Source organism: Ctenopharyngodon idella, chromosome 10 (genome assembly GCF_019924925.1).
Source record: "Ctenopharyngodon idella isolate HZGC_01 chromosome 10, HZGC01, whole genome shotgun sequence".
Lineage (NCBI taxonomy): Eukaryota > Metazoa > Chordata > Actinopteri > Cypriniformes > Xenocyprididae > Ctenopharyngodon > Ctenopharyngodon idella.
Window position 1 is genome coordinate 1313444 of NC_067229.1, and position 6001 is coordinate 1319444.

At 38.0% G+C, this 6001-nt stretch overlaps 1 protein-coding gene across 3 annotated transcripts in view; it reads left to right on the forward strand.

Moving 5' to 3' along the window:
• LOC127521138 (zinc finger protein 239-like) overlaps nt 1-6001 on the forward strand; it is a 107532-nt gene that overhangs the window by 28444 nt on the left and 73087 nt on the right. The window contains exon 1 of one of the 3 annotated variants that reach the window (XM_051910128.1): nt 374-393. The exons of 1 other annotated variant lie outside the window; for it this stretch is intronic. The gene's annotated coding sequence lies outside the window, so the exon portion shown is untranslated. Of the gene's footprint in view, nt 1-373; nt 394-6001 lie in introns of those variants that run through there. One more of the 3 variants, XM_051910127.1, reaches the window with a different exon arrangement.

Below are 6001 nucleotides of genomic sequence, written 5' to 3' on the forward strand. Positions count from 1 at the left end.
AACTGTTTTAACTTCATTTCTTTTGCGGTATAAATGTTTTGTCATAGTGAGCCATATTTAGCCATTTTGATAAGCTACTGTTGATTTTGCAACATCACTAGTTCCCCATTTGTCATTCATCTCAATGTGGCGTTGAGTGATGACACTAGGGGTCATACTTGGGAGCCCCAATCATCTCTGAGAATTCAGAAAAGACCAATGAGAACTGCAATGCAAATTCCACTCGCCAATACTCACTGGCCTTTTCTGAATTCTCAGAGATGATTGGGTTCCCAAATACAACCGCGAGTGTCGTCACTTGACACTGTTCCCTCCATCAGGAAACAGAGTTTACAACAGTAACCGAGACGTTTCCCGCCTCATTCAGTCAGCGTGTTTGTTGTGTCTTCTGAGGTGAGTTGAGATATTCAGATATTTCGCATATTTACACGTACTAAAAACACACTTTACACAGTTTAAGCAACATTCTACAAGGTTATTTCTAAATAGTTTATATTGAATAAAGCACTCTATATGTCTTTTTCTGGCATCAGACTGATTTAGTTCAACAGAATATGAACATCAGAGGAAAATGTTGAAGTCATTCAGACCTAAATGAATTTGCGTAATTTTTAAAGTTTAATTTTTAGAACGATAATGGTAGTTTTACTGAATGCGACGTGATTTTAAAGATGTCAAGGTTTGATCTATGAGGGGATTTCATGAAGATAGAAACATCTATCACTCTGTCTGTTGCTATGAATTAATGATCTAAATAATTTATTGTTATGAACATAGTTATAAGAAAATCGAACTGTATTTGGAGTCAAATGGACATATTGAGTTACGGGCGGTTGATGACAGGAAGCAGAAAAACCACTTTGGTTTTTCTGCTTCCTGTCATCAAATGTCCATAACGTGAATATGGGTGTCATTTGTGTTTTGTATGTTCGTGACTGATATGATTAATAATACTTTTATCTTTTAAATAGTGTGACCTTAATTGTACACCTTTGACCCTAAGATTATTCAGGTAAGGTTAGTCAAATCTATCCTAAATCGACTAAATAAAGTCCTAAACTACATTAAGTCCTTCAGTAATGACGTAGAAGACTATCTTGTGGTTGTTCTTTTTTGAGTTTCAGTTTGTAGTTATAAGTCTCATGAAAGGCAATTGTAATAATAAAAATATTTATTTTATTGGTTACAATACAAAGCAGTTAAATGCAAAATAATATAAAACTTCAAATCAGATTAAGCTAAAAGGCTCTATAATCTAGCTTTTAATCAGCAATATTGGAGATGCTGTTAAGCGTCCTTCGTTAGGGTAACATATATCCTACGCTTAATGCAGGCAGCATCTGAGGAAACCTTTACTCTTCAGACAATACTTTTTGGTAAATTCCAACTTCATATTATTCATCAATTGATCAATACCCTGTATGGTCTTCCTGTTGTACGAGTATCCATCGTTCCAACTCATGATTTATCTGCAGGATGTTGTTTACTCTGTTGTCTGCTAGAACTCTTCCTCTTCTTCACTGAGGTTTTTGTCTGGCTCACCTCCACTTGAGGTTGCAACCTGCTCTCTTCACCTCTTGTTAACCTTTGTGGTTGGTTCACAAAGTATCAAACTCAAGAACCTAACTGTTGCTTAGTTATCTTATAACAAACAAAGGAAGAATTGCAGTTACTAAATTTCATAATCATTCAAGCATTCAAGTATATATGACCTTAACTTAAAAGCAAGCAAATAACATAACATTGAAACGGGTAAATAAAAAAAATATCAATATCCAAATCAATAGAGATGCTTTATATGTACAAAATGTTCTTGTTCAGGAAGCTGACGAGGCTGTAGGGTCAAAGAAATAAATCATCAAAAGCATCAAAAAAATAAATAAATGTGTAATATAGCTTTAAATTTAGTTTTTTTCCTGACTGTAGATTAGAATTTGTCCTGTTTAATTTTATATTTTTCTGAGCAAAAAATAATGACAATCATACTTTTTTTTTTACCATGATTTACAAATGTCATTCAGTATAACAATTTGTATCAGAAAATCTTATTAGGCATATTTAAAACAGGAATCGTTTGATGACATATTAAAAGACTCTGTTTAAGGATCACAGTGCAGCCCTCAAATACTAATTAATTGTAATTTTTAAATATTTATAGTTTGCTAATATCCTTTTTCCCATTTGTCAGCAATAAGTTTTTGTAAGGAAGTGAAAATCATTTAAAATATAATAACATTTAGTATGATCGCATATTCTTTTATACATTTTAATAATTACAGGTCAGAGTTAGGCCATTTCTTTCCGGTGTTCTGCAGCAAGTTTTTGTTGCAAAGCGTAAGTTACATGTTTTGATGCAACAGCTTCAATTGCAAAGCGAGAGATACATGAATTTTGCTCTATACTTCTATATCTGATTTTACTAACTGCCACAAGAGACATCTGTTGCCCTCACCCCTCGTTTCTTTAAAACCCACAGGATGTCAGTTGCTCCTATAGCCTATTTTTACTTACAGACAGCACTGAGGCTCCTTTGTGGTCAGAGTGTCAACCCTGCCTGTTAAAGTTTCCAACCGAAACTCAAAATCGTTCTGTACAATAATTTCTTTTACAATTTTAATTAATCTTTTATTTAATTTCTCTTGCTCTCTAATCGCATCATCTCTTTCCCTCCCTTTAGAGATGATCTTCTCCTGGTTGGGCTTCGTCCTTCCTCCTTCTCCTCTTCTTTTTGGCATCTTTCTTTGAGGCTTTGTCCTGTTCCTTTTGCAGACCAAATCACTCATGTCAATTTTGAGGTTGCCTGGTTCATTTGACAGGAGTCCCGTTTGTATCATGTAGACTGTATCATTAAATTAGTTTTAATAATATTTCGGAGTAAATGACGGCAGACGCAGATGTTGAAAAACAAAAAGGTGCTCTGATGCTCCCGCCATGCTAGCTTAGCTTGCCACTTCGTTTCTGCCCTAAAAATGACTCATTGCAGCTACATTTATGAATACTTCTTGTTTGGAAACATAAATTGCTATCAGTGGAGAATCCCCTCAATGGCCTCTCGAATTTGTGACATGGGGAACTCTCTGTTCAGAAATATTAGTAATCTATTATTCTGACAATTGCAATCCTGAATACCTTTCTCATTTAGTTAGACCTCAGCTCACCTTAGCTCCAGGTACACAGTGAAACCAAGTGTGTCGGCCTTCTGTGGGCCACTGTGGTGAGCTGTCTTTTAGCTTTGAGTATAGTTTGGCCTCACCCTGATCCGAGGATCGTTCGATTGAGGCCTCTGCTCTCTTGGGCTCTATCTAGACAGTGTCATTAAGTGTGTCGGCCCTCTGTGGGGCGCTGTGGTGAGTTGTCTTTAAGATTGAGTGTAGTTTGGCCACATGCCGATCTGAGGATCTTTCTGTTAGGTCTTCGCTTATTGGAGCCCCTCACATTGAAAGACAGTCTTTTAGGTTGTGCGTCATTTGGCCTCATCCCGATCTGAGGATCGTTCGATTGAGGCCTCCGCTCTGTTGGGCTCTATATAGACAGTTTCACTAAGTGTGTCGGTCCTCTATGGGCCGCTGTAGTGAGCTGTCTTTAAGATTGAGTGTAGTTTGGCCTCATTGCAATCTGAGGATTGTTCTGCCTAGGGCTCCGCTCAGTTGAGCCCCCCATCTAGAAAGATTGTCTTTTAGGTTGAGTGTTTTTGGCCTCCTCTCATTTTAGAGAGTCATTTACTCACCTGAGCTCCAGTTAAAAAGTGACATCAAGTGTTCGGCCCTCTGTGTGGCCGCCTTGCTCAACAGTCTTTTAGTTGAGTTTGGCTGGCTTCCGAGAGTCATTCTGCGGAGGCCTCCGCTAACTTGAGCTCCAGCTAGACAGTGACATCAGGTGTACGGCCCACTGTGAGGCCACCTTGGTAAACTGTCTCGAAGGTTGAGTAGGGCTGGCCTCCTCTTGCTTTTTGAGAGTCGTTCTGTTGAGGCTGCCGCTCACTTGAGCTCCAGCTAGACAGTGACATCAGGTGTACGGCCCACTGTGAGGCCACCTTGGTAAACTGTCTCGAAGGTTGAGTAGGGCTGGCCTCCTCTTGCTTTTTGAGAGTCGTTCTGTTGAGGCTGCCGCTCACTTGAGCTCCAGCTAGTGACATCAAGTGCTTGGCCCCCGTGAAGGCTGCCTTGGTAAACTGTTTCTAAGTCCAGTAAAACAGTAAAATCAAGTGTTCGGCCCTCTGTGATAGTGGCCGCCTTGATAAATTGTTTTTATGTTAAGCTAGTTGGCCTCCTCTCACTATAGAGAGCTGTTCTGCTGAGGCCTCTGCTCATCTGGGCTCAAGTCAGACAGCGACATCAAGTGCTAAGCCCTCTGTGAGGCCGCCTTGATAAACTGTCTTTGGAATTTAGTGTGTTTGGCCTCCTCTCGTTATAAAGTGTAATTCTTCTGAGGCCTCCTCTCACCCGAGCTCCAGTTAGACAGTGACATCAAGTGTTCGGTCCTCTGTGAGGCCACCTTGGTAAACTGTCTTTGAAATTGAGTGTGTTTGGCCTCCTCAAAAGACTTTTTATAACGGATGTTAGATAATTTTGTTGATGAAACATTTAATAGTTTTCACTACAGAAACATTTGTGGCTATAATGTTTTGAAGTGCCCCTATTATGCGATTTTAAAGGTTCCTATTTTTGTTTTGGAGGTCAAATGCATCAAAGGTCAAAAAACACTTTCATTTTCTCATAGTACCGAACCAAACTTCAGCTCAGAGTCCAGAGGCGTCCTCAATCCTCAGCAATAATACAGTAACGATGACGTTGATTTTACCAGTATCATTAACAGTGCATATGTTTTCCTATCACTAATGTAAATGACTGGTGTAACACTAAAGTTTGTAAAGCAAATCTTGCTCCATCCTTTATCTTTACTCAAAGTAGCAAGAACAAAAGACAATCTGCATTAACAAATCTATTTCAGTAAGACAGGAATAACGTGAGTTACAGTATGTAAGACCTACACAATATAAAACACAAAACTACATATTTTGAACACCCGGTAAAAAATATATACAGCAATATTTATTCATTCTTACAATTTGCAATTCTGAGGAGCAAGTTGGTCCAAACTAGGGATGGGCATTTTTTAAAAAAAAATATTGCATTTGGATGTTTGGGCTCATAAAATTTGAATAATTTGTTTATTTAAATGACCTTTAACAGGAAAGATGTAATTTTTTTTTGTTCATAAAGTTTTTGTCACCATTTCTGAACAAGCTTACGATTAGGCAATATACACAAGCTTACGTTATATCTTAAGGATTACTTTTAGTTGAAAACATTCAGTAATATGTGCAAACAATAAATATAAAGAACAAAAGCATTTAAGCTTAAGTAGCGCAAACGGTGAGAAACGCAGTTATCGTAAATATACACTCGAGTCAGCATATGGTTATCATGTTCATAGTGTTTCGCATGTTCATGTTGAGAAATACAATAATATTCACATGCTTGGGTGAGAAAACGCACTGCGCTGACCCAGACTTTGCAGAGACACAAAGATAGACAGTGTGCTAAGCTAAGTTTCTTACAGCACTTAGTGTTTTCTGTTCTTAAACCGGTTTCTGTCGATGAAAGAATATGTCTTGAGATCATTTTGCTATCAGAAATGTTAACTTCTCGACTCACTTGGGGTACAGCTGCGCTTACCTGTCATGAATGCAGTGATGGACAGCTGTCTTTCCTCATTTGACTGGTGTTTGGATTTCATGTGATTTCTCATTGTGATGGTGATATTATGATAAATACATAGTTCAGGCTTGAAACTCTAACTGAACGCTGATTGGTTCTTTTTACACCTTTTTGCTTTTCTTTTTGTCTTTTCTAGTGACGAGAACTGTAAGGCAATGGGATTCAGATTACAGAGACAATAACTTTATTTATCATGCACTTTCGACTTTTCAAACAGCTACATTATACACTGCACGAAAGGGAATATTCAAAAAACCATAATGGGGCACTTTAAAAATAAT